Source organism: Schistocerca gregaria, chromosome 6 (assembly GCF_023897955.1).
Source record: "Schistocerca gregaria isolate iqSchGreg1 chromosome 6, iqSchGreg1.2, whole genome shotgun sequence".
Lineage (NCBI taxonomy): Eukaryota > Metazoa > Arthropoda > Insecta > Orthoptera > Acrididae > Schistocerca > Schistocerca gregaria.
The window spans coordinates 215,747,571-215,769,794 of NC_064925.1; positions in this window are offsets into that span (position 1 = coordinate 215,747,571).

Genomic DNA, 22,224 nt, shown 5'->3' on the forward strand with positions numbered 1-22,224 from the left:
ACCACCGTCGCATTTCCCTTGTCAGCGGGGACAATGATAATACTATCGTCCTCATTTAGGCGTTTTATTGCATTCCTCTCACCCACGGTTAAATTACTTTTTGGAGGCTTTGCGCGAGCTAATACTCTCACAGTTTCTATGCGGATTTCTTCGGCTGTAATCGCGTCCACACTACGAATGCCTGCTTCTACACTGGCGATTATCTCCTCAGTGGGCACAACTCGCGGACTAATGGCAAAATTTCCACCCTTGGCAAGCACAGATCTCTCATCGTCAGATAACAAGTGTTCGGATAAATTGATAACAGTACTGGAAGCGTCTAACTGGCGGATCGTCTGATTAGGATGCAAATTATCAAATTTCTTCCTCTGTCTACTAGACGTTGTCAACATGTGGTTCCTAATCACGCCATGCAACAGTCTGTCAATTCTATCCCAGTCACCACTACACAATTTATTACTGATAGTAATATGGAGAGACATTAACTTACAGTTTGTGCTTGCCAAGTCCCGGCGGGTCTGTTGAATCCGCTCTCGTAGTAAAGCGTCTTCCGTTCGTTTGAAGAAGATGTGTACCAGTCTTCCGCCATGGGATGATAGCAACAGCGGACGGCGGCAACCGACAACGGCCAATTGCGCTCGCGTATTCAAAACATGTGACGTCACGCCTATGCGCGGGAGCACGCGAAAACAGAAATTTTCTGCAGTCAGTAGTGAGACAGTGTGTGTTTCGGAAGTTAACAGAAGCCACGAACCCCCTTGAAGATGTCCTCCGCAGATGGGGACGAAACGTTGGTTTACAATGCGAAATTCATCAGACCACGGCATAATAGCCCGGAAAAGAATTTTATTAATCATGACAGTTCCGGCCGTGAAAGTTTACATTTTACAATTGAACACACACTGCACCGAACAGTCCTAATGATGGCCCTCCACAGCCGACGACCCTTGTATGTGCCAATGTTAACACCACAACATCGGCCGGCCGCGGTGGTCTCGCGGTTCTAGGCGCGCAGTCCGGAACCGTGCGACTGCTACGGTCGCAGGTTCGAATCCTGCCTAGGGCATGGATGTGTGTGATGTCCTTAGGTTAGTTAGGTTTAAGTAGTTCTAAGTTCTAGGGGACTAATGACCACAGCAGTTGAGTCCCATAGTGCTCAGAGCCAGCCACCACAACATCGGCAACTACCATCGAAAAGTGCACCTGACCATCGGCACCAGATGTTGACGCAGTGGCAGAGTGTTGCATGGTCTCATGAATCATACCAATGGAAGGGAGAGAATCGGTCGTCTCCCAGAGAATTTCTCCTTGACACCTGTACTGCGGGATGGAGACAAGCTGGCGGCGGCTCCATTATGCTCTGAGGAACATTCACGTGGATATCCATGGCGAGTTCCCGTTGGTGTACTGGTCCCCAACCAGCCAGATCTAAACCTAAAATGATAATTAAATCGACACCGTAGCTACAAGCAGCTGTTTGCAGCTAGGGTGCCGATTTAATTATCACTTCATTCTAGAGAAGCTGCACGGTCATCAATGGTATCTGTTCTTTAGGGAACAGATACTACCTTCGTATATAGTTAAAAATATGGCTACCCGGCCATTGAACTTCTAGTGCGAACGCGCACGCTATGCCCCAAGTCGTACGGGACTTGATAGAGTAATCTGCCACGAGCAATGAGTGTGATAGGCGAACATCTATTAGGCGTACTACGAATGTAGTGGTGTGGACATGTTGGGAATGTGGGTCTCACGGGGAGCGCGCAAGGGATAAGTCCCTGCACGCGCACTATCCTCTGTGCCCTCGGTGGCATGTAAGCAGGAAATTCCGAGTTCGTGTCCCGATCGGAGCACACAGCTAGGGTATCGATTTAATTATCATTTCATTCTAGAGAAGCTGCACGGTCATCAATGGTATCTGTTCTTTCGGGATACTAATTTCATATATAGATCTAAACCTCATTGAACACATCTGGGATGTAATTCAACTTGACGCCAGAGCTCAACGACCCCATTGCCAAAATTTACGAGAATTACGAGACGTCGGTATGCAGATGTGGTGCTAGCTCCTCTTAGCGATCTATCAAGGCCTCACTGCTTTCATACCACGACGTGTCGCTGCTATTATCCATGTCAAACGTGGACATACTTTCTACTAGGTAGGCTGTCATAATGCTCTGGCTGATCAGTGTACAGTACAATAATTACAATCGAAAAAATGATTTCAAGAAAAGTATGTGTTGATTTATACTTAAGAACAGAAACTTAAAAATAATAATTCTACATTTGTAACTTATAGGCTGATTTACCCGTGGGAAAACAGCATCTAACTACATGTAGTTAGGTTTTTTATTCTCTTTATTTATAACGATGTGGAAATGATACTTCTTCATGTTCCATTTTCTATGAATGAAGTATGTAATTAAGGCAGAGGTACTGTTGGTGGGTCCTGCTTGTAATGTAGTTATAAGTATTTTGAGTGAAAGTGTTTTGTGAATGGGAAAATAATGATTAAGGAACCTTGGTATACAGAGAAAACAAATATGATTGCTAGCAGGGGCAGAAACAGTATCACTCTTATCTTAATAATTGTATTAGTTACAATGACTACAGTACATATTATACCTACATATGTATTTTGTACCAATTTAGTATTGGAGGGCAGCGTGGAGGGTAAAAGTCGTAGAGGGAGACCAACAGATGAATACACCAAGCAGATTCAGAAGGATGTAGGTTGCTGTAGGTACTGGGAGATTAAGAAGCTTGCACAGGATAGAGAAGCACGGAGAGCTGCATCAAACCAGTCTCAGGACTGAAGACCACAACACTAAAAATGTATTTTGTGAAGACGTTGTACATAGGAATAAAATATTTGACACCTCCACTCCCTAGAGCAAATGGCCTACCGCTGTCAAGTGACACTAATTCTAGTGGTAATTCTTTGTAATGATAGGGTATAATTCATTCAGGTGATATCGATTCGAGTGTTTGACCTTTTGAAATATAATACGCATTTTTATTACACTTTCCACCTCCCAGCGCAAATCTGGACAGTAACAATATGGCATAACTTATGTACTCCATAATAACCGTGCAAGGGGTGTTTAAACCTAATAAAATCAGTAACATAATCTTCAGATATAAAGACATATTAATGGTTCGAGTCCAGCACTCACCCAGTGAAACAACACACCTCTATACATTGTGTCATTATTAAATAGATTTCTGTCTTCCTTGTTACTTAGTTTCTCTTTTACCTTCTTTCCATGAGGATTCTTTTCTTTAATCTTCCAATTTATTGGCACAGTTTTAAATAATAGGGTCTAAAATTTTCGTCCTGCGTTAGTAAGATTGTAAAATCTGACGTCTGTTCATTTAGTTCTGTAAATTCATTTAATCATTGAGGGAGCCTAGAAAGTGCACCTACTACAATCCTTTGTTCCCTTTTTTTATATATTATTTATAAACTTAATTCCTGTAAGAGTAAGGACCAACGAAAAATTAGCTTGTGTAACAATTTGCAGGTCAACAAAAAAAAGCCTTTCGGTCGCAGTAAACTTTCATGTGTTTTCCCAATAAATAGTATTCCAACTTCAAAAGGCCAACACTGAGGGTAATGCTTCGAGTTGGTAGCCAAGTATGATCTTTCACACTCGATGGTGTTCCGCTAGCAAAACTAATTACGAAACTTGCGCTCTCTCCATCTTTACACTCTAATTTGCAACAGACAAGCACTGATACCCTGAAACAAAAATTCTGTGCTTAAACATATATCTTGTAACATGTCTGGATAATTTTAAACAGTTGCATGTGCTACAGTTTCTTTTATAGCCTGCACGCCTCTTTGGTGTTCTTCAGTCCATAAACATGTGTTACTCTTTCTTAACAGGATCAGGAAGGGATCACTATTTGTTGTTGTTGTTGTTGTCTTCAGTCCTGAGACTGGTTTGTTGCTGCTCTCCATGCTACTCTATCCTGTGCAAGCTTCTTCACCTCCCAGTACTTACTGCAATCTACATCTTTCTGAATCTGCTTAGTGTATTCATCTCTTGGTCTCCCTCTACGATTTTTACCCTCCACGCTGCCCTCCAATGCTAAATTTGTAATCCCTTGATGCCTCAGAACATGTCCAACCAACCTGTCCCTTCTTCTTGTCAAGCAGTGCCACAATTTCCTCTTCTCCCCAATCCTATTCAATATCTCCTCATTAGTTATGTGATCTACCCATCTAATCTTCAGCATTCTTCTGTAGCACCACTTTCCGAAAGATTCTATTCTCTTCTTTTCCAAACTATTTATCACCTATGTTTCACTTTCATACAAGGCTACACTCCATACAAATACTTTCAGAAACGACTTCTTGACACTTAAATCTATACTCGATGTTAACAAATTTCTCTTCTTCAGAAATGCTTTCTTTGCCATTGCCAGTCTACATTTTATATCCTCTCTACTTCGACCATCATCAGTTATTTTGCTCCCCAAAGAGCAAACCTCTTTTACTACTATAAGTGTCTCATTTTCTAATCTAATTCCCTCAGCACCACCAGACTTAATTCGTCTACGTTCCTCGTTTTCCTCTTCTTGATGTCCATCTTATATCCTCCTTTCCAGACACTGTCCATTCCATTCAACTGCTCTCCCAAGTCCTATTCTGTCCCTGACAGAATTACAATGTCATCGGCGAACCTCAACGTTTTTATTTCTTCTCCATGGACTTTAATACCTACTCCGAATTTTTCTTTTGTTTCCTTTATTGCTTGCTCAATATGCAGATTGAATAACATCGGGGACAGGCTACGACACTGTCTCACTCACTTCCCAACCGCTGCTTCCCTTTCATGCCCCTCGACTCTTATAACTGCCATCTGGTTTCTGTACAAATTGTAAATGGCCTTTCGCTGCCTGTATTTTACCCCTGCCACCTTTAGAATCTGGAAGAGAGCATTGCAGTCAACATTCTCAAAAGCTTTTTCTAAGTCTGCAAATGCTTGAAATGTTAGTTTGTCTTTCCTTAATCTATTTTCTAAGATAAGTCGTAGGGTCAGTATTGCCTCACGTGTCCCAACATTTCTGCGGAATCCAAACTGATCTTCGCCGAGGTCGGCTTCAACCAGTTTTTCCATTAATCTGTAAAGAATTCGCGTTAGTATTTTGCACCTGTGACTTATTAAACTGATAGTTCGGTAATTTTCACATCTGTCAACACCTGCTTTCTTTGGGATTGGAATTATTATATTCTTCTTGAAGTCTGAGGGCATTTCGCCTGTCTCATACATCTTGCTCCCAAGGCCGTCAGTAGTTCCAATGGAATGTTGTCTACTCCCAGGGCCTTGTTTCAACTCAGTTCTTTCAGTGCTCTGTCAAACTCTTCATGCAGTATCGTATCTCCCATTTAATCTTCATCTACATCCTCTTCCATTTCCATAATATTGCCCTCAAGTACATCGCCCTTGTATAAGCCCTCTATATACTCCTTCCACCTTTCTGCTTTCCCTTCTTTGCTTAGAACTGGGTTTCCATTCTGAGCTCTTGATGTTCATACAAGTGGTTCTCTAATCTCCAAAGGTCTCTTTGTAGGCAGTATCTATCTTACCCATAGTGAGGTAAGCCTCTACATCCTTACATTTGTCCTCTAGCCATCCATGCTTAGCTATTTTGCACTTCCTGTCGATCTCATTTTTGAGACGTTTGTATTCCTTTTTGCCTGCTTCATTTACTGCATTTTTATATTTTCTCCTTTCATGAATTAAATTCAATATTTCTTCTGTTACTCAAGTATTTCTACTAGCCCTCGTATTTTTTACCTACTTGATCCTCTGCTGCCTTCACTACTACATGCCTCAAAGCTACCTATTCTCTTTCTACTGTACTTATTTCCACCATTCCTGTCAACTGTTCCCTTATGCTCTCCATGAAACTCTGTACAAACTCTGGTTCTTTCAGTTTATACAGGTCCCATCTCTTTAAATTTCCACCTTTTTGCAGTTTCTTCAGTTTTAATCTACAGTTCACAACCAATAGATTGTGGTCAGAGTCCACATCTGCCCCTGGAAATGACTTACAATTTCAAACCTGGTTCCTAAATCTCTGTCTTACCATTATATAACCTATCTGATACCTTCTAGTATCTCCAGGATTCTTCCAGTATCTCCAGGATTCTTCCATGTATACAACTGTTTAAGTACAAACTTCGTAAAGAATGAAATTAGACCTAGAGAAACTTTCAATTATATTCTGTTTTGTGGTGCAGAAACGTGTTTGATAGCGCCAGTCTTTCTGGGATCAGATAAATACCTGCTGGAGAGATAATGTGCCCCCAAAATTTTATTTTTTCTCTCCCAAATTTGAAATTTTTTAACTTAACAGTAATGTCACATTCAATAAAGATTTTAATTCGTCCTCTAAGAAATTTAAATACTCTCTCCATGAACGCATTGTGATCAGTATATCGTCAACATACAGAGTGATTCTTTTGTGCAGAACTGGTTACAACACAGCGTCAAACTCCATCATAAAGACACTTTTACTAACATTTAGTCTGAAAGGTAATATACGACTATGGTAACTGCAACCTGAGCGTAAAAATGCAGTGTATTCCCTACATTCCAGGTTCAATGACACCTGCCAGTATGAATAGTACAGATCCAATGAAACTAAATAATTAAGACCATCAAATTTTATGATCTGTTTGTCTATATTTCCTGGTTTTTTCCTTAGAGAAACAATAATTTTCTTAATGTTCAATGCATCAAGTACTAACTGAGTACTACCATTTGCCTCATAGACTGCCAAGAACAGTCCACAATACGAAAATTTCGAAGGTTCTGTTACTTGGCAGCTTAACATCTTTCTATTTCCGCATTCACTGCTTCTTTCTTCCCCCAAGATGTTGGGTGAGAATTATAACAGAAAGTTTGAGGTGCATATATGTCCATTTTGTAATTGTAATCTTTTATTATAATAACTGCTTTCTTACAAAACACCTGTTTGTACTGTATGAGTAATTTACATAACTGCTTTCTTTGAATCTCAGCTAAATAACCAGATTCACCAACCTTTTCATTGATTACATGATGTGACACCAGGATATGCAACACCTCGTCACTCTATTGCTCAGTTATTAAAAGTATATCAGGATAAACAACACGAAATTTACTGGTACTTTGAGTACTATTTTCATTATTTGTAATTAAATTAAATGATAAAATCACATTGTTAACCTGCGATCAGCGTTTACCAGTACCCATATCACCATTTGTCTGGAAAACTCCGTCCCTAGGATACAGATTACTACTAGTTTCTCAACCATAAAAAATTGCGTTTGATTGTCGTATTAGTTCAGATAAAGGTAATGCATGCTTGCAGCCTGATATTTTGTGTCTTATTTCCCATGACTTTTAACATATTGCAGTTCTTTGTAGGGAAAGTGGGTGCGTGCATGTCTTTTGCCATCGTCAAACAAAGCCATGGACAAAATGTTCCCAGCTGCACCTGTATCCAGAATTACATGTACTGGTATACTGTCTACATTACTTACCACTTCCTCTTCATCCTTCTTTGGTTTCTTGGAACATAACTCCTCTCAAGTCATGTTCCTCATCATACCTAACAAAATGAATAGTTCCTGAATACACCCCTCCCCCTCCCCCCCATAAATCAATGGTATGGCAGGCAGGCATTTTCCAGTGGCGGCACTGGAATACTCTCATTACTTATACTACCTGAACTGTTTAAATTGGATGCTTATTATGCTGATTACTAAGAAAAGTTAATTCTCATTGCATAATCTTATTGTTTGAGACAGAGTTAGTGTGACCATTTCCATGATAATCGTTGATACTGCTTATATTCACAGTGGAGGGTGCATCGTACCAGTCTTGTTTATTCTGATTGTTACCATTACCTTGGATGATGGAGTAACCAGAGTCATATCCATTCACTTTCCTGTGTGTTTCCAATTGCTTATAACTTATGGCTATCAGGCCTGTTATCTAGTTACTCGCTCCCTTGTTGGTGGTTAGTATTATTTCTTTGACCCGCCATAGTACTATTATGGTAACCATGTGACGAATCTGTGTTTGTTGTTTGCCTGTTCCCTCCTCATAAATGAGATTCATGGCATCAATTATGGACAGAAAATATTCTAAATCATTTTCTAGTATGGTGACTAACTTCTGTAAATGTGTGCAGATAGTCTACCCTTTAAAATTTTAACCGCGTGACCGCTCATGTCGCAGGTTCGAATCCTGTCTCGGGCATGGATGTGTGTGATGTCCTTAGGTTGGTTAGGTTCAATTAATTCTAAGTTCTAGGCGACTGATGACCTCGGAAGATAAGTCGCATAGTGCTCAGAGCCATTTGAACCAAAATTTTAAGAACATGTGTGCCATAGATTCACTTCAGTAAAGAGTCTTATTTAGTTATTTTTAAAATACTTTCCAAGTCCACATTATCTATTATTAAATGTTTTTGGGTACTCCAGATGAACAAAACTTAGCAAGAAAAGACAATTCAAATTGATCATAGGTTTCACAACGCCATAGAAAGGCGCCCCCTTGTGTATAACCTGCTATTTAACGAATCTTTTGCTTTTCATTCCTGCTACTCTGTAGAATATCTTGAAAATATCTAATGAATATTATGGAATGTGCCTTTTTTGTTTCCGTGGAGAATATCTGGAACTGCCTACATTTGAACAGGCTTTCGTTAGTGAAGACCGTTGACAGGTAATATGTACTATTATGTGTATGCCGTATATTTACCAGTGTCATTTACATCTAAATCTACATCTACATACATACTCCGCAATCCACCGTACGGTGCGTGGCGGAGGGTAGCTCGTACCACAACTAGCATCTTCTCTCCCTGCTGCATTCCCAAACAGAACGGGGGAAAAATAACTGCCTATATGCCTCTGTACGAGTCCTAATCTCTCTTATCTTACCTTTGTGGTCTTTCCTCGAAATATAAGTTGGCGGCAGTAAAATGCTGGTTCTCTAAATTTCCTCAGTAGCGATTCACGAAAAGAACGCCTCCCTTCCTCCAGAGACTCCCACCCGAGTTCCTGAAGCTTTACTGCAACACTTGTGTGGTGATCTAACCTACTAGTAACAAATCTAGCTTCTATGTCCTCCCTCAACTCAACCTGAATTTATCGATAGTTTCCTTGTGTATATATGGCCCAAATAACTGCCCACATGCTTCACACTCTCCTTCCTTTACATCATGTATAAATGTGTAATACTAGGTGAAAAACTAGTGTCTAACCATTCGTCTTTTCGTTATTAACAACAAATCTTTCACTTGAACTTAAACTTCCTACACCCATTTCATCACTTATTTGTTGAATAGCGTTCTTCAAATTCGTATGGAATTTATTAACGATCTTGTCCTCGCTTTCGGTTACTATCTCGGAAAATTGTTCAGTAAACTTGAGTTCTAACATTTGAGCGAAACTCGAATATTCTGTTTTAAAGTTACTTGATATTTGTTCCAACTACCTAGACGATATTTTTTCAGACTGCTTATACATTTACTCCTTATATTATAGGACATGTTTGTCACTCCTAGATATCGATGCGACAGGATATCCTACTATTACCTGTTGTTGCTTTCAGTGTTTATTTACTGTTCCACTACTTGTGGGCTAGGAAAGATATGTCATTCATGTAAATCATTACGACGGCCACTTATCATAAGTTTTTTATCTGTACTGAATTTAAAATCCCATCTGCCCTACTTGCAGTGCTTTCTTGTGTCGCCTCAGTATGCATTGGCGTCTTGTTCATTTTGTAGGACTGCATTATTTCATCCGAATTTTAGTAGCATTGTTCACTTCCATAGTAAAATTCTATCAGTATTGTCTGTATCCACTAGAAATACTACTTATTACTGTGGATACGAGTAATTTACTGGAATTTAGGTTCTACCTACACCTGAAATATAACAATAAAGTAATGGCTACGCCATTCGCCACTACAAAGAATATGATATTATAATAGCTGAAATTATTTGTACTAAAGGAAGAAAAATCTATTTTCCCAGTAGTACCAACAATGCACTACCAAAAGAGTTGTACAAATCGGATGCAAATGTGCTCGGCATGGTTCAAATCATATTAATATTTGTATTTTCAATCATGTATTCCAAAGACCAGTTAAGTTCGTGAATGTCGTTACCTGTAAATGTCTTGTTCTAATTCTTTAATTATTTATACTTTTGAAAAATTCCAGGTTTACGTGAATGGAAAGTAACTGAAATTAGTAAATGAACAATCCTGGAAAATTATACTCACATGATGTTATTTCTTCTATCTTAACGAGGTGAAAACTCTCACGTGTTTCGAATGAAAGACAAATAATTACAATTTTATGCAGGTCCCGTAACGCAAGGGCACTCTTGTACTGTAATTGTTCTGTGTATATAATGCCGCAATGGTTTGACTTACCTTGCAGAGTTAGAATATGTTTCACAAATCATTACAAGTGATCCACAAGTCAATTTTGCAATTCGTGTATTTCGTTAAAGCTAAGTTAATTTTCTTGAACTCTCTTACCAAGCTTTCGAGAAGTGATTTTATATCCACGTGTGAGGAAAATTCTTCTGACGTCTTTTTACAGCCAAGACGTTTTCTCCTTTCTTGGTCGTGTCAACTAGAATTTGATGTAACGAACTTTCCTTCTCTGAACAGCTGAGTGAGAAAGATCAAAATTACTTTTCTTTCATTTGAAACTGTGATCTTGCTATTAAACACAGCTGCGATATATTACAGTCTGATTTATTATTTCCTTGATTCAATAACTTTTGTTTCTCATTCAGAAATGACTTAGTGTAGCAAGTTCACAAATGCTCACGAAAATGGTTCAAATATTGTAATACAGAATATAAGTCTTCTTCGAAAAACATTTCTTTAATGATATAAATCCATAACAATCCTTAGATATATAGCATTTATGTTCAAGGCTTAGCAAATTTCATATTGTGTAGAAGTAAAAATTGAAATATCCTTATTTGATTTTGATTCACATTCGAATTTTTTTAGCTTTTGTTAGGATCAGTTCCATAATTTTAAATATCAGTCTACAGTAGGCGTTGTATATTTAAATGATACATTATAGAGGCAGCTTCGCTAATCACAAAACGTTAAGAATTTAATATTAAAAAGTGAAATACTTCCTAATGTCTAGCGAACTATCCACTGGAAATAATGGAAATTAAGAAACAGATGACACAGAGTGTCAGCCTAGTATGAAATGATTAGATTCTATTTCGATTTTATATTTTGATTACTTAAATTTTCGTTGAAATTTTAAAAATATGTATTTTTCATTTTCTCGTATGTATCTCCACTTAAAAACTTTGTTTACCCACTTTTCAGTTAATGTAATTATTGTAATATTTTCCTGTGCAAACAGTTTGTCATTTTTATATCTTCTGTACAAATAATGTCTGTGGAAGTGGCACATCATATTTATCAGCGTTTGCGACATTCAGCTGTCACCTGAAGATGACCCGACAAACCGAAAGCTGATTCATGACCAGATAAATAAAATTTTGCTGAACATTAGAAAGTGTTTTCCTTTTTAGTAATGTCATCACTGTCTGCCAAGCACCGACAGGAATTTCAGTTAGTGATAAGAAAAGAATATTGAGCCGGTCTCCAGGATATAACTATCTATGCCTGAACTGAATACTGGCCAGATACGAGTAGGACTCGGGCACTGATAATTACGTACGAACTTAATTTTGTATACAGACAGTTGATCCATTACAGGAATCGGGGATATTGAAGGTTTTTGCCGTGTTACCGCCACTGATACTGCCAAGGAATTAGTGTCAGGGATTCCAAGACTTTCGAAGATCTTTTAATTTGAAGTTTGAAGTAGGATAAAAACGAAAACGAAACATTTTCGTATAATATAAATACAAATTAAGAACACCCGGATTTTCCCTTTACTTGTACTGTAAAATCTTGATTCTTTCCAAATTTTATGATTCTACGTCAACTGGAAATAACCTATATGTTTTGATGAGTAAGTTTACAAAATGGCTCCGAGCACTATGGGACTCAACTGCTGTGGTCATTAGTCCCCTAGAACTTAGAACTACTTAAACCTAACTAAACTAAGGACATCACACACATTCATGCCCGAGGCACGATTCGAACCTGCGACCGTAGCAGTCGCACGGTTCCAGACTACGCTTCTAGAACCGCGAGACCACCGCGGCCGGCAGTAAGTTTACAAGTATCAAAATATGTGACATAAATGGCAGACAATTTGATTGCACTTACATAAAAGCTTATGTTTATTACACTGCGAACCTCAGCATGCGACTTAAATCTCAACTTGGTACATCAAACCATTTTGAGAAAAAGATTGCTACACAGTCGGACAGTTGACAGACGAACAACAAAGCGATCCTGGGTGCGTTCTTACAAATTGAGGGACGGAATGCTAAGAATACAATATTTTTCAATGAGAACACGTTATATATCAACATTGTCTTGCATAATTGTTTATCTTCTGTCAACTCATATAGGTGTAAATCGCACGCTGTTTTGTCTGTGTTTAGGATTGACTAAAAAGGCGACAACCGACTCAACACCAAATATATAATATTTTCCACAACATCGGGAGAATGTTTACAAATTGCGTAAGATCTGGCGATCATGGTAGCCAGTTAATTTTAAAATCACGACCAATTCATCGATTAGGATAAGAAATATACGCGCGATCTACTTGAACTAGATCAAATGTACGTTTAATGTGTTCCATCACCCAAGCCATTCGAAGAAAGGTGCACGTCCATAAGAAGTTCTTTGCTTCAAATGAGGGTTGCTGTCATATCTTTGAAAATTAACCACACCTCCTGGGACACCATGTATGAAATGTTAATATGGGGATACTAGGAGCATTTTTAATCTATTGCTTTGCGCTTCTGGTATGTAATTTGCAGACAGAGTTTTCGAATAACAAAATGTTTCACTCACAAAGTACATTTTGTACTATAAATACAAATATAAATGTGTTATTAAGGGCACACCCATACGCTTGTGTATTTAGATGACTGTAAAATGTACACACACTGTTTTTGGTAACGCAAAAATACATACTCGCTGCAAGGCAACGTCATCTTCGATTAAAAAAACTTTCTATAGCCAAGATCGCATATATTTTTCCTTATTTTTGACAACTGATTTGAACAGATATAACTGTCATCTTCTGCTCTTGAAAAAAAGTTTTGTTATGAAACGTAATCTTTGTGAGTCATAACCTCAGGCCTTGTTGTCATTACTGTGCATGAAATGTTCACACACTTAGTGCTCACAGTTGATTTTTTAGTCTTTAAAAATCACAATATACAGTACTGTGGGTGTAGGCGTCTAATGCCGAGGCTCATACACAGCAACGTTCACTAAAAGTCCATTGAGCAGACACTGCTGTTAGCCCCTTGATTTTGCATTAAGTTGCTCAACAGTTGCGCGTCTACTCGCCTGTCGACATTTTCGCTACTGTCGTTCATTCTTGTCTAGGATGCACTGCATAACACAGTTGCCTCGGCGTCGGTGTTGGATGGCGCCATTGTGTCATGCTCAGTACACTTCAACAACGGTGGCACCCGAAAAGTTTACAAACTTAGCCGTTTCGGAAATGCTTCCACACTCGGCCCGAGATCCAATGGTCATGGCGTTTTGAGTGTCGGATAAATCGCTCCGTTTCTGCACTACGACAACGACAGCACTGTTTTATGCGTCTTTCCGACACAGCTAGTGCTGCCGCCTGCCGACTGCGAGTGGTTACTGCACGCTGGTGTCGAACATAGGCGGTAGTCACATTCATGTGACTGGACAACGCATATATTTTGAATGACGCTATCGTTTATCGACTAATAAAGTCATCTGAAGGTCAAACAAACTGCAAAACGATTTATAAAAAATATCTGAATGGTGCGAACAGTGGCAGCTGACCCCAAAGTGTGAGGTCATGCACATGAGTGCTAAAAGTAGCTCGTTAATGTTCGGTTACATGATAAATCAGTCTAATCTTAAAGCCGTAAATTCAACTAAATACCTAGATATTACATTTACGAAAAACTTAAATTGGAAAGAACACATAGAAAATGTTGGCTAACCAAAGGCTGCGTTTTATTGTCAGGACACTTAGAAAATGTAACAGACCTACTAAGCAGACTGCCTACACGACACTTGTCCGTCGTCTTTTACAATCTGGTCCTTACCAGATGGGACTGACGGAATATATCGAAAAAGTTCAAAGAAAGGCTGCACGTTTTGTATTATCGCGAAATATGGGAGAGAGTGTCACAGAAATGATACAGGATTTGTGCTGGAAATCATTAAAAGATTTTCGTTGCGACGGAATCTTCTCACGAAATTCCAATCACTAACTTTCTCCTCCGAATGCGAATATATTCTGTTGACACCGACCTAAATAGGGAGGAACGATCACCACGATAAAATATGGGAAATCAGAGCTCGTACGGAGAGATATATGTGTTCATTCTTTCCGCGCGCTATACGAGATTGGAATAATAGAGAATTGTGAAGGTGGTTCGATGAACCCTCTGCCATGCACTTAAAAGTGATTGGCAGAGTATCCCTATAGATGTAAATGTAATAGAGATGTTACACTGGTTCCTGAAACATGTTTCCCGTCACAAAAAAGGTAACACCTATCAAGATTCTTGCGGATATTTAGACAGTGGGGTTATAAAGGCGATTCGTTTTCCGTTCATCGACCTCACCTTATGCAGAGAAACTTCAGATACAGGAGGGTGAAAAAGCGGTTATGAGTAAAAAGGTATCACTTTGACATTACATGTTAATATAATTACTGGGAACGTCGCTTTGAATTACGTGTTTAATACCTCGCTTCAGTTCACTTCAGAAACCCTAATGATAGAAGATTACCCTGGCAAGGAATTAAAATGTTCCTCTCTTTGAGAAGTACAAATTGATCGGGAAAGATAGGGTTTTAATTTTTATCACTTTTGATTCTGAAAGGGTCTCTTCCGAACTCCCTTTAATTGGCTTCCGAGCGGCGTGGACATCGGGGCGACAAGCCCAGCGTTAAAGCCAATACCGGCGACGTAATGGTAGCTCCCATTAAATTCCGCGGCATTGGCACGTGAAACCGGTTCAGCGGCCCGCGCCCTCATGACGCGCAGCCAATGCACTTTAAATGCTCCATTGGGAGCTGAATTAAATGCAGATTCCGCACCGAGAGTCACTGCAATCTGATGATACAACTGCTGCAGTGAGCCAATGGAATGCCACGTGTTGGTCCAAATGCGGACCGACCGCCTCCAGCGTACTGTTTCGTAAAACCTTGCACTCACAGCTGGACCAATAACACTCGCATCTGATCCAGATATGCTAGTCCGTGATGACATTTATTTGAATGTGACACAAAACATATCTAAAATATCCTAGTTCTGGTTCTCACTATGCTTGAGATGTGATAACATTATGTCACCTTTTTAGTAGTTTTCGTCACAATTATGAAACTCATTGATCATGATTATTATTTTTTTAAAGTAGCAGTCCAGATTCCAATAAAAATTTTATCTTTCTTTAATCGTGCCAAAGGTAAAGAGAGGTAACTAACAATTTAATAGTAAAAACATGTTTGCATGGACCATAGAAAAAATGGCTCTGAGCACTATGGGATTGAACTTCTGAGGTCTTTAGTCCCCTAGAACTTAGAACTACTTGAACCTAACTAAGCTAAGTACATCACACACATCCATGCCCGAGGCAGGATTCGAACCTGCGACCCTAGCTGTCATGCGGCTTCAGACTGTAGCACCTAGAACCGTTCGGCCACCCTGGCCGGCTGAACCATAGACATTAACACATTTAAATACGGAAATAGACAGACATGACAGTAATTAAATCACTTAGACTCATTAGTGTTATCATACATTGTACGTATTTGTACATGAGAATACAAAATGCTTCAAATGGCTTATAATATAATAAAATGATAATATAATAGGATAGGGAATGAATGTTAATAAAATGTTGGAATGTGTGGCTTTTTTAAAATGGATGAATTAAAGAGATTAATTCTTTGGCATGAAGGACAAGCACAATAAGCTAGGCATTGCCTGTAACGGGAAAGGAATCATTTTAGTTTATATTTATATAAATAAATCTTCTTCATAGTATTTTATGCGTACCAATTATTAATATTATGTCCGATCGCCGTCTCCTTGACTGTGGCCGTGTTGTTATATTCGGATCTTCGTAAATTTTCCGAAGTACACAGGTGGGCTTCCGTTCTTCTTATTGCATTACTACTTGAAATAATAATAACTCTCACAAATATTCTGTTAATAAAACACTACTATATCTCTGTTCGATGCACACAGAAAATACACACAATGGCGGTCTGCAATTACTCGCTAAAAATGGCGGTTCTCACTCGTTCAGTCACTGAGCGAAAACCTTCCTTCCCACAACTCGTACAAGAACAAAAACTGCTCTGTCTTTTAACATCTGAAAGTCAAAAATACCTGACGGTAGGCACAGGCTCTACGCTGGGCTACTACCACCTCATTTTTTCTCTTTGCTTTTAAAGAGGATGAAAACATAAAAGTAAGAAATGCAAAAGATATATCACAGGCTCTAAGGGCTATGGGACTTAACATCTGAGGTTATCAGTCCCCTAGACGTAAAACTACTTAAACCTAGCTAACCTAAGGACATCACACATATCCATGCCCCAGGCAGGATTCGAACCTGCGACCGTAGCGATCGCACGGCTCCAGACTGAAGCGCCTAGAACCGCTCGGCCACAGCGGCCGGCATGAGAATACAGTCACCACATTTTAAGGATAAACGAACTAATAAATCTTAAGTTAAATTATTTCGCCCAAAAACGCCCAAGGCTTTACAGTTGGCCAGCATCAGATCTTCTTCGGTACATGACGACGGATATATATGGTAGTTTCGCAGGTGAGACGTTGTCTGCTCCAAGCCCACAGGGACAGGTTGAGGGTCCGCTAACGTATCTCCACTGTTCAGACTTTACTTTATTCCTCCCAACACCGGTTCACGATCTGCTGAGGGACTTCCAGGTACATCAATTCTAATTGTGGCCAGGAGAAAGTTCTTCTTTAAGTTTGCTCCAGCCTACAGGGGCATTCCCTACTGTCTTTTTCCACATGTCTACCCTTTCTGTAGTATTCGTATTATTTTTGTTGATTTACGCTCTTGTAAAACTTTTTCTGGACTTCAGACGTAAGGGTGTTGGCGAGAGGCCAAACAATGGGTGAATATCAGAGGTCATAGCTCTACGTCCTTCTGCTTAGGCAGCTGCTTCACGCCTGTTATCAGGTGGAGCTTTGCCTGCTAGCACACTCCGCTTTAGCTGGTCTCAAGCGTCTACCAACTATGTCACACTTAGCATTCAGACCGGTGTCCACCTGCCTAGCATGGCAGAATTAGGCCAGATAGGCGCCGTCCCCACAGAATAGAAAAACGCAACTGCAGAAGTCTGTATAATGGCTGGTTGTGCGCACCAGTTAGGTCCCATTAGTTTCCGTATGATATTCATTCTTGCAGATATTTTGAGTTTAATTTTATGGCAAAGCGTTTTAAACGTTAAGGTATTTTTGGGACAAGAAATATGCGAGTTCAGTGCCATTCCATGAAATACTTAGCACCTTACATGTCTCATGACCTTCTGAGATTTGGCCTTTTCTTTGGTGTGTGTCGACACCTTGCTGTTTGAAGTGTCGCCTAGCCCGATGTTATTGTCCCAGAGCGCAACACTTTTGCGGCTTTACGGATGTAGCTTAAAGGCGTCTTTGACACAGATTTCACGTTACGTGATTTCGAATAAGTGTTGGTTTAACTCTTTTGCGCAGTTTTTAACCCCCCCCCCCCCCCTCCTGTATAGGTTAAATGTTGACCCGAGTTGTAACGTGAAATTTGGGTCAAAGACGCCTTTAAGCTACCTCCTTAAAGCCGCAAAAGTGTTGCGCTCTGGGACAATAACATCGGGCTCGGCGACAAACAGCAAGGTGTCGACACACACCAAAGAAAAGGCCAAATCTCAGGAGGTCATGAGACATGTAAGGTGCGTTGATGGTGTCACATTGGCACCAAATTTCACCACAATTCTGCCCATCGACACCGTGTACATGTCACAAGGTGATAAGGTCATCACAGCCCCTCTTACCAACATTTCAGCTCTACTTTTCCTAATTGTGGCCGAGGTAAATATTTCAGGCACACTGCCGCTCAGAATCGGGACGAAAAGGCTTCAGGGGCTGGTATGAAGGACACCTATGAAACGATCCCTTTTCCTGAGGCGTTGATGCCCACACATTTCCCACTTCAAACGACAGGTCACGGTATCATGAGCCACAGGATGATATTCTTGCCAACCTTTGACACTGCTGATAACATCAGACGTTTCAGCCTTTCTCTACGCAAATTATGGGGTCGCATCCCAATGGAACGTGATCTGACCCATTTTAAAAGCCTCGTGAACGCAAGTTTTGCTCTCTTGTAGAGGTTAGGGCAACTAGAGACCGTTCAAAGCTATTCATCGAAATTTATACGCGATCCGATGAACCAACGTGTACTTATGCTTCTTCAGACCTCCTGTTATCCACCCTCCAGTTGCGTGAATAAGCGGGAGTACAACCTTAGTAAGTGCTTGAATAAAACTGTAAAGCGCTACTCTAACATCTCTACGTTCGGTGACACATTCGGTGCCACCCACGCACCTTCCTGAAACACGCAACAATTGTACCTAATAGAAACTTTGACAGCACTTGGTCCTGGCAGCTGTTCTAGCCCCTGAAAATAGGCAAAGCAAACTCAGGTGTTTCGAAGAGATTTCTAAACGTTCATGGACGGCCGATGTGGTTAATGCAACAGCTCATGAGAGGCGTTAAATCCCGGTTTGAGTTCTGATCCGCCACAAATTCTCAACTTTCGCCACTACGTTACCATGACGCCCTGTATGGTTAGGTGTCACGATTTCCCAACCATCATTTCCCTTTCCTATATTTCATGTTCCATTTATGCACCAGCGACGTCATCAATAATAATGTCTGTTCTGTTGGACTTCTCCGAACAGACACCGCTCAAAATATAAAAGGAACAGATATAAAACATGACAAACAGAGCAGAGTCTGAGGAACTGATCAACCTAAAGACTATATGCAGGGACGAGGGCAGCACAAGTTACGAGAACCACATAAAAAGTGACACAGATAACGAATAGAAAAAATACCGGGGTAAATATTTTAACTTGGAATTTAAGAACAATTTTGCTAAAGAAAAGTCCTCACTGGCATTTATTTTATGTGGGATCCTTTGTTAGACAATTTGTTCAAGCCGTTTATATGGTGGCGGCTTTATTACACTTTCTAGCTAATTTATAGTACTTACAATTGTTTATCGCAAACCCTGCATTAAGACTTGGAAACTTTCAGTTTATCAGATAAAACAAATCAGTATACTTAGATGTGGAACTTGCATTGAGTATATGTTAGGAGCTAGGTTTGTTTTCTGTAAATCAAGTACATCATAATTGCTTTTATTTGTGGTTTCACGTATCGATACTACCTTATATTGTGTCGAGGTTGGTAACGAAATAGCAAGTTTCTATCTGACACCAAAAGTGATTGCGCTGGATCTGGCAGACCCAATGGACCGGCCGGAGTGGCCGAGCGGTTCTAGGCGCTATAGTCTGGAACCGCGCGACCGCTACGGTCGCAAGTTCTAATCCTGCCTCGGACATGGATGTGTGTGATGTCCTTAGGTTAGTTAGGTTTAAGTATTTCTAAGTTCTAGGGGACTGATGACCTCAGAAGTTGTGTCCCATAGTGCTCAGGGCCATTTGAACCATTTGAAGACCCAACGGTGTGTGTCTGCTGAACTATACCTCCAGCAGCTACGTACTGCGGGCTCCCTCTGCTGCCGCATTGTAGGATGGCCACCTGCACTTCGGGCATCTTCAGTATGGCATCATCGCTTTTGTTTGTTACAGTGAACCTGATCCTGGTTCACATTGTAGTAACTGAACTACGTTTCTCGCTGAATTATTTCTAATAACTCTTCGTACTCTTCAAGAAATGCAAATTAATTATATAAATCTGTTTCTTGTGTTAACTTGTTCGCTATTCATTTCTGTTAATGTCCAGCTTTCCTATGATGGCAGTTGCCGCACCACTCTATAGCCCAGCTCTCCTTACCATTATGTACGAAGTCATACACTATATTATTTCTACATCATTGATCCATTTTGGACAGCAGAAAAGTTATGAGTGGTTACCCTCGATAAAATTATTTCACCAAAAACATTTTTCATCCACAAACTAAGGTTAGAAATCATGATGTACGTATTTTATTAACAAAACACTCAGTAGAGCTATCCTGGGAGTTACTAAATACTCTGACACAAGTGTAACATGAACATTGCTTCCTCACTTTGTTGGTATATAGTAACTCATGGATTTAGTGCTACATGTTTGAGATAGCAGACAGCAGTTGTGCACATGGTTGCAGCCTGACTAGTCTGTATAAGGCATCTCAAATCAATCTCTCTTACTTCATTATTGCTTCTTCGGACGACCAGGCTCTCCAGCAGATGGAGTGTTCCAGTTCTATTGCGGCAGCAGTATGGACCCATAAGGAGCACTGTAAACTCTTCTATGTCTTCTTGCTTGGTGAAAAAAAAAATGCATTTCAGTGTTAGAGAGCAGCGGGTACGAGTCTACTGCTGAGGACTGCATACATCAGAAATCAATGGGGTGCTGTTGCGTTAGTGTTATACCGGCTTCCTTGCCGCTGTTGGTCTGGGAGTATGATGATTCCTACAATAGATTCCTACTCGTTCTCTCTCACTGAAGCGTGCAGGTGTGTAAGGCTAGGAGCCGGCCGAAGTGCCCGAGCGGTTCTAAGCACTACAGTGTGGTACCGCGCGACCGCTACGGTCGCAGGTTCGAATCCTGCCTCGGGCATGGATGTGTGTGATGTCCTTAGGTTAGTTAGGTTTAAGTAGTTCTAAGTTCTAGAGGACTGATGACCTCAGAATTTAAGTCCCATAGTGCTCAGAACCATTTGAACCCTTTTTTTTTTATTTGCAAGGCTAGGCATGACATGGTAAAGAAAATTCATTGCACGATCTCGCTGTTGTAAAGTAGCACTGACAGGAAGAAATGACCGACTGACGGGATCAGATGGCTTCAGGCGAAATTGTGTTTCGTGCGACTGTAGAGAAGGTGAAATTAAGTGATCCGGTGTATACAAATGCAAATTTGTTCCAGTAAATGAGTAATTTTTGGAATAAGTTATACGCTATATTCCTCGCTGCAGACAAAAAACGCACAAATTTCATCCAGTACAAACAAATTAGTTAATTTCTTGTTTATTCCTCCTCTACCAAGCGAAAAGTATGTGCTAAGTCAAATGAAAACTAAACTCACAGCAACGTCACTTTTATGTCCATGCAACCAGAAAGCGCACTATTTTTTGGTCATGGAAACTCTCTGTAACTTGGAAGGCAGCTGTAAATTCATTTTACGAGGGGTGCTGAAAAGTATTGCCTCCGAATTTTTCGTATGAACACTCTTAAAGCTTTGCAAATAAAACAAACGTCATTGAAATTCCACATTTTTATCCTTCATGTTTACATACCTATTTCTCAACATAGTCACCCTGGAAACGAACCCATTTCTCTCAACGAGAGGTAAATTTTTTCCATACCGCCACAGTAAAATGATTAACTTCGTTGACGGAGACACAACCTCATCTCTTCTTGAACCGCTTGGTCACTATTAAAGTGAAGTTCTCGAAAGTATTCTTTAAGTCTTGGAAGCAGTTGAAAATCGGAAGGGATCAAGTCGGGACTGTATGGAAGACGATCGTTGACAGTGATTCCAAGGCGCCGAAGTGTTGCATGTTTCACAGCGCTCTTGTATGTCTGGTAATGCCATGCTGATGGAGAGGACGCTCCACGTCTGGAAGAACTCTTTGAATTCGAAACTCGGTTACAAAACGCCGTTTCTCACGCACAGACACGGTTACGTTACACACCGCCATGTTACACGCTACAATTCGGTGCCCTCTAGCGGCAGACGAGAGAAAAGGGCAAGGGGGCACAAACATTCGAAGAAAATATTAGAAAATATGGATTACAACACATTTCTGCTGAGAGCTAAGAATCTGTTAGACTAGAA